Source organism: Triticum aestivum, chromosome 4A, assembly GCF_018294505.1.
Source record: "Triticum aestivum cultivar Chinese Spring chromosome 4A, IWGSC CS RefSeq v2.1, whole genome shotgun sequence".
Classification (NCBI taxonomy): Eukaryota; Viridiplantae; Streptophyta; class Magnoliopsida; order Poales; family Poaceae; genus Triticum; species Triticum aestivum.
The window spans coordinates 660930368-660938226 of NC_057803.1; the positions used below are offsets into that span (position 1 = coordinate 660930368).

The window sequence follows — 7859 nt, forward strand, 5'->3', positions numbered from 1 at the left end:
ATCTCTCAAATTATAGCAAATAAATTATATGTACAATCAATTAGCAAGTACTATCATTAGCAAAAACAGAAACATGTATGCTAGCAACCCGTGTGTCCGGTACACGTGCATCTCGTCCATCGTGCGGGTGGCCTATCGCAGGATTCTGAGTTCCTCTGGCAGCAGGACACGGTTGAAAACCATGGGCGCATGATCTTTCTCGTTACTGGCAATAAAATCTGCCAAACTGCCGTTGTTCACTTCAGTTAGAACCCAATTTCTGAAAATAAGAAACTTTGCTAGGTGCATATAATTTGAAGCATGACCATTAATAATAATACCTCTCTGTATTATCCTCCAAGTGGGCTGTTGCACCAGTACTTGTTCATTCACAATATTCGGGTAAAAACTTAGACAATAAAACATTGCAAATCAGAAGGAATACTTCAAAGCAAACTCCGTATCAATAAAACAAACAGAATATAAAGAGATCATGAGATCTGGAATCATAAAAGTAGCAAAGGAAAAAAGAAGAAATATGAACAACACAGGAAATTTTGCTGGATGGTACTCGTTCATCCCTGCTGAAATGAAGACATGGGAACTTAGAGCTTCATGGAGAAATTGCTGATCATGAGGTTGTAGATCAGTGAGCACAACCTTCAGTTCATGTACAAAAAGGACACTGTCCTGCAACAAAAACTACTGGGAAAAAAGACACATCAAAGGAGAGGAGGACAACTTCTGAACTTTAATTATAGACGCAACAAAGAGAGAGGAGTACCTACTGAGGAGGTGCTCATGCCCAAAATATATAGAAGCAGTTCATATGTAAAAAAATGCAAACCTCTAACCTATGCATACTATTTCATACCAGTCAGATCTAAACCTAATTAATTCAGAGTATAATTTTCAAATTTACAATGGAAAACAAAGAAAATGTGGCAACATGTGAACCCAAAACCTGCATTATTGCTTCTGGCTTCATACAATGCCTTATTCCATAGAAAAGTATGTTCTAAAGAACAAAAAAATTGACTTCACCACGCATACAGAATGAACATAGAAAGACATATATAATAAAAGTTACCCAAAAGAGAACTTAAACTTACATCCGAAGCAGAGAAGACATGAGCATCACACGAACCTCCAAATCCACATCTAGAAAATGTATCTAAATCCACAACAGCATTTCTTCCACTAAGATCTAAAAGCAACCTAAAAGTAATCTTGGCTTATCTAATATGGGGGTAAGCAGTCCCTTACACCTGATAACCATCCTCTTCACTTTTTCTGCTGAAACCTTCTGTTTTTAGCTGGACATCAAGGGATGAGATATTTATATAACCATCTTGTTCACTTTGTCTGCTATAAAAGCAACAGGTTATAATTGATCATTAGCTAATGTGAAGATGTTTAGTTCATGTCGACATATTAACAAACATATAGCGATCATGAAATAACCACATCAAGAATATTGTACGTGTGTATTTCTATCAAGGTTTCTCTGCATTAAGCTTGACATATCACAGACATTTTATTATAACAAAAAAACCAGATTTCAAATTGATACACCAATTCAGCAAAAGAGAAGTTGTTGCTAAATGAGAGAGAGAGAGAGAGCTAGAGAGAGAACAGGAGCCACCGCTGTGTATACGGTCAGGGGAGAGATCGAGTTGCTGCAGCCATGGAGATAGATAAAAGTAGAGCAGCAACGCATGAGCTCCAATTTTTAGTACACGTAACTGGGAGAGAAGGATAGTGCAGAAGCACCGCGTGCAAGAGCAATGGCCGTGCGTGTCCGTCGACGACAATCGTGGGCGGGAACGGAACGCGGGTGAATGGGGGCCGATGCTAATTGGTAGCAGAGGAGCCCAGCGCTTGTTCCTGTGGTGGCGATTGGTGACTTACAGGCCGTTGAGGGAGGCGGCACCCGGGTGTCCGTGGGCAGCAGCACACGCACAAAAGGAGGGTGGCGATGCATGCAGCATGGGTGGCGCGTGCGGGGAGACCAGGTGGCGGTGTGGCGACGACGGCGCGAAGCAGGTCCCAGCGCCGGCCTTACTCGATGGAGGAGCCAGAACGGCGCAGCCGCCTCCTCCATGGAGGCTTCCGCTCCTTTGCCGTAGATGCCCCATAGCCCACAGGCCACAGCGGCCCTGGCACCACTCCAGATCGAGCAACACGACACAGTTACGACAGCGGTGGCAACTTCGGTAGGGACGGTGATGCAGTTCCTCGCTCGGTAGAGCATTAGCGGCGGCTCGACGCAGCTCCTCGCCGGTACCGTCCCTGGGAAGAAGACCCGAGGCAATAATCTGGCAAGGAAGGCGACCTATTTATAACCCCACACCGTAGCACGGTACGTACGTATGCAAAGCAAAAGCGGTAGCAGTAAGCGGTGGGATTTCTAGAGCGAGGCACGATAGGGGATTCTGGAATAAACGGTAAAAGCGGCACCGATCAGAGACACCAACAGCGGCAAGAACAGAAGAAAGTGACGCATCGATCAGGCAACAGTGGCCGGGAGACAAACGCATGGCCAATTCAAATACATGAAAGCATCAAATTCCAACGCGACAGCGACGCAAAGTAAGTACGCAAGAACACCGAACAAATGAACCTACCCCACATGCAGTACAAAAACGCTAAGCCAATCAAACCGAATGCCACACCAGTTCAAAAAATTCCAATGAAATAAGTGAATCCACAAGGCCTTTCTACACCGCCAGGTACCAAAATAATACCACGTGTCACATGCAAGATTCACCATGGATCTTTTTCATACAAATGACTGAATCTCACGGCGAAAACCTTGCCTTGAATAGAGGCTTGGGTATTCTCACAGCCACCAAACAAGGACATCAGCGCACATTCCAAATGACAAAAAAAGGTATATGTAACAATCTTCTACACGCCTCCTTATTCGTGCATGCAGCTAGCTTGCCAGATCTTCGCTCATTGCAGCTAAATCAGCAAGATAATAAGCATCAACCAAAGAGAGCAGAGAAGAACGACAAGTTTGACGAAGACGAGTCATCATTTAAAAAAACACAACGCAGGTGGCAAGGGAAATGAGGAAAGAATAAGAGAATATTTCGTAATGGGAGAAACATCTATCTAGAAAAAAAACATCTAGATTCATCAAGCAAGCTCCATCTAAAGCTACAAAATGGATCGCCTCCTCCACACAGTGTCCAACAACCAACGCAATCCGCGGGCTGCGACCGGCCGCATGACTCAGGGGAGCGCATCCGGCGACCAAGAGTTGCATGGTCCCATGGAGTCTTGGGCCGTGGTGGCCGAAGCGCTAACACAAAATATAGCATCATGAGCGGACGGATACAGCTCTAGCACGCACGGAGAAGAATGATCCATTTGGATCTTAACACCGCTGAAAGGAGTGGGTAAGTGTGTAGAAGACTGCAGAAGAGAGAATATTCTGGAGAGGGTATTGACGTGCATCTCGAGTCAGCCGCCCATGTACGCCGTTCAGGCTTCCGAGAAAATAAACCTGGTCTCAAAGGTAATATCTTGTTAGGAATATAATGCTCATGGTTGTTTTTAATTACATAGGAAGAAATGCATATACTTAACATTTAGCCCATAAAAGGTATAAATTGTACTAAATAAATGTAAGAGGTCCACACATATTCTTTATTTTGCTAGAAATTTTAAAATGGCTGGGACTGTCTGTTTTCATTGGAATATGTGCTATAGGCTTAAATATGCCTCGGGAATTCAATTTTGGGCATATTTTTCACGTACGAAATGCGCTTAACATGCTATATTTTGTAAACATGTTCTATTAGATGTTTTTACTACTGTAGATTAACTGTTCATCACTCTTAATCATTAAGTAAATCATCTAATAACTTATTTTAAATACTGAAACATCATTTTTATTGAATAAGTTTATCAACATCGTATTTGTGCAAAAGATTACCTGCTGTAATCTCATGATTTTTCCATAAATCACAGATGGCCGGAATTGTCAACAAGGAGTTTGCTGAGTTGGCCTAGACAGGGCTGAACTACCTGTCATGGTCCTCAGACTGCGAGATCTTTCTCCAGGGCAAAACCCTCCTGAGGGCGATCGGTAAGGGGGCCCAACTGGCCCCCACTGATCCCAAGTAAAAAACTGAGAATGCGCAGGCTCTGCATTTTCTTCGTCATCACCTGTCACCTACTTTGAAAGATGAGTATATGGCTGAGCGCAGTGCTTCTAGCCGTTGGACCGCTCTTAAGCAGTGGTTTGAGCGGCTGAAGTACACTGTGAAGCCCCGTGCAGAGGCAGAGTGGATCCGTCTGAGGTTTGCGGGCTTCAAGACGGTTGGGGAGTACAATTCGGCTCTGCACCGGATTTGTACGACTCTTCGGTTGTGTGGTACAGAGATCATCGACACCCATAAGATTGAGAAAACCCTATCCACTTTCCACCCTGACACGGTCTAGTCCTCACGAAAATACCGCCAGGGCAACTACACGAGGTATTCAGAGTTGAATGACGTCCTCCAGGTGGAGGAGGCACAGGACGAGGTTCTGAAAAAGAACTTTGTCACGCAACCACTTGGGGGGAGTTCTCGCCAGGAGGTGAACACTATCAAAGTCCGCAAGCCTCAACAGAAGAAGAAGGGCTGCAAGGGCAAGAAGAAGGGCCCTCAACCCTCTGCCCCGGCCAAGCAGCACAAGCCGGGCAAGGGAGGGCAGAGGCCTCAAGACTGCTTCTGTTGTGGCTCGGTGGAGCATTTCTCCCGCCAGTGCCGCGCACCACCAGAGGTTGTTGAAGCATACAAGGCTCGGAAGGCGCGTGAGACGCACCTCGCCTTGGTTCAAGAGGGAGCACCACTGGCGCCCATGGCGACACCCGTGCTAATCTCTACGCCCCCTGCTGCGCCCATAGAGGCGACCCCCGTGGTGCCCATCGCGGCGGCTTTGGCGGTCTCTAATGATGCCCACGTCGCCATGGAGGTTGACCACATGGTCGCCTCGGCGGTGCCGCAACTAGATGTTGATGCTGCCTCCAAGATGATTCCTAAGGAAGATCAGCTCACTAGTATGGGGATTGCGGCTGAAGTGAATGGCTTCTTTACTGAGTCCACTTAGAATACCTCTTTGGTTATCATGATTCCGTGATTTTATACAATAAATTCGAATAGATTCGATTTGGTTGTAAGCTCTATGAGAGCATAAACTTATTCTTTACTTTGGCGATTGGATGACATTTATTCCATTCATTTATTCCATTATTTATACTTGATAGTATGTTATGTTGTGAGATGTGGGCATTTATTTTTAATGTAGTTTCTTCCTCATTACATTAATTAGATGTCATATTTTAGAACGCGTGTGGAGCCCGAATGGAGGAAACGTGCCTTGCCGATAGCGCCACCACTCATACCATTTTACGAGAAACTAAGTACTTTGAGTCCATTAAAAAAAATCTCCGGAAGTATTATGACAATCGCCGGCTGCGGTTTGCACATAGTTGGCTCCGGACGAGCCACTATTATACTTTCTATGGGAACAACTTTGAACATTAATGATGCATTGTTGTACCCGGAGTCGACTCGTACTCTTTTGAGCTTTAGAGACATCCGCGCTAATGGTTTCCATATTGAGACTGATGATGAAAACGGCAAGGAGTGCCTACTCATCGCAAAGCGGGATGCAAGTGGTAAACATGTTATCGAAAGGATTCCTTCATTTAACACAGGGCTATACTACACTAAAATTGTAGCACCGCCCGTGTACACTATCCTCAAGACCGTTTTTAGAAGCTCTGAACTCTTTTGCTTCTGGCACGATAGGTTAGGCCACCTTGGACTTAGGATGATGAGAAATATAATTAACAACTCACATGGTCATAATGTTAACGTGAAGAACTTCCCGAATCCCGATGATTTCGTGTGCTCCGCATGCTCTAAGGGGAAGTTAGTCATGAGGCCATCGCCCCTCAAGGTGAGGGATGAAATCCCCGTGTTCTTGAAACGTATCCAAGGGGACATATGCGGTCCAATTCAGCCCCTCACAGGGCCGTTTCGGTACTTCATGGTTCTCATTGATGCTTCCTCTAAATGGTCCAATGTTTGTCTGCTGTCAAGACGGAACCATGCCTTTGCAAAGTTGATCTCTCATATCATACAAATGAGGAATAATTTCCTTGATTATTGTATAAAGTCTATTCGAATGGACAACGCCGGAGAATTTACTTCAAAGGCGTTCGATGATTATTGAATGGCAATGGGAATCAAAGTTGAGCACTCGGTACCGCATGTTCATACTCAAAATGGACTTGCCGACGCATTGATTAAAAGAGTTAAATTCATTGCCCGACCGCTCCTTCAGGGTTGTAATTTACCAACTACATGTTGGGGCCACGCGGTGCTACATGCGGCCAATCTCATCAACTTTAGACCGTCGACCTACAACATCCACTCTCCTGTTCAACTTGCGCAAGGGTCGGCACCGAAAATTTCCCACCTTCATAGGTTTGATTGCCAGGTATATGTACCAATACCATCCCCTCAGTGATCGGTGATGGACCTGCTCCATAAGTCGGGGATATACGTTAGTTATGAGACTGTGTCCATAATCAGGTATCTAGACCCCATGATAGGTGACTGTCACACGGCTCGTTTTGCTCATTGCATTTTTGACGAGGATTTTTTCCTGACTTTAGGGGGGAGAGAATCAACCCCTTGATGCTAAAAGTCGAGAAATCACGTGGCAAGTCACGGGGATCCACGCTCATGACCCACGCATTACTGAGACTGAGAGAGAAGTCCAAAAGACAATAATTTGCAGTCTTTAGCAAATCAACTGCCTGACCACTTTAGTGACTTAAAGACTGTAACAAAATCGCATGTGCACACGCGCAATGCACTGGAAAGGGTTGAAATACCGAAGAAAAATGATGGTATACCTGCTCCCGTCCAAAGGCCTAAAAGGACGAGAAATCTGGCTTCTCAAATCCCAGGTACTCGGGGACGACCGACGAAAAAGGATAAGAGAGATTTATTACATCTTGTCACCAAAGCACCCCAAATTGAAACGGGGAGCCAGTCGAGACCTGGCACAAGTACGAAATATTAAGTGCATGAAATTCCAGACTTAAACTTTCTCATAGGGGAAACACCCAGCGAAGATGTGAGCGCACACATCGGCGCAGGAAATCTAGAGGACCTTGCTCCCATAATGGGAAATTTGGTAGAGCAAGTGTTTGCGCCGGATGCGCTCCATGACGAAATGGCCATAAATTATATTTATACGGGGGAGTCCCTGAACCGAGCAACGGTGATTGCTGACATTAACTTTGCTACAAAAATGGCCTCAATCATAGATCTCGGCCATGAGCCTAACACGCTCGCTGATTGCAAGAAAAGGTAGGATTGGAAAGATTGGCAGGAGGCAATTACTGCTGAATTATTATCTCTCAACAAAAGGAAGGTGTTCGGACCAGTTTGTCGAACTCCTCCCCACATTTGCCCTGTTGGCTATAGGTGGGTTTTTGTTCAAAAGAGAGGTGAAAATAATAAGGTAGTACGGTACAAAGCAAGACTCGTCGCTCAAGGGTTCACTCAACGACCAGGTGTCGATTTTGAGGAGACTTATTCCCCGGTCATGGATGGAGTTACCTTTAGATACTTGATCTCGATGGCAGTAAACATGGGCTTGAAAATGAAACTAATGGATGTTCTCACTGCTTACCTATATGGTAACTTGGATTCGAACATATACATGAAGGTTCCAGAAGGTATCCTTGTTCCGATCCATGATAGAGCAAACAGGGGTCTATACAGTGTTCAACCTCAAAAGGCACTGTACGGACTCAGACAACCTGGTAGAATGTGGTACAATCGCTTAAGCGATTTCCTCAT

The 7859-nt window shown here is 45.1% G+C and overlaps 1 non-coding gene across 1 annotated transcript; it reads left to right on the forward strand.

Annotated features, from left to right (window-relative positions):
* The first annotated feature begins 1215 nt into the window (after nucleotides 1–1215).
* LOC123089005 (small nucleolar RNA snoR99) lies at nucleotides 1216–1320 on the forward strand. Its single transcript, XR_006442202.1, has one exon. It is a non-coding gene; the product is annotated as a small nucleolar RNA snoR99 (small nucleolar RNA).
* Nucleotides 1321–7859: the final 6539 nt, after the last annotated feature.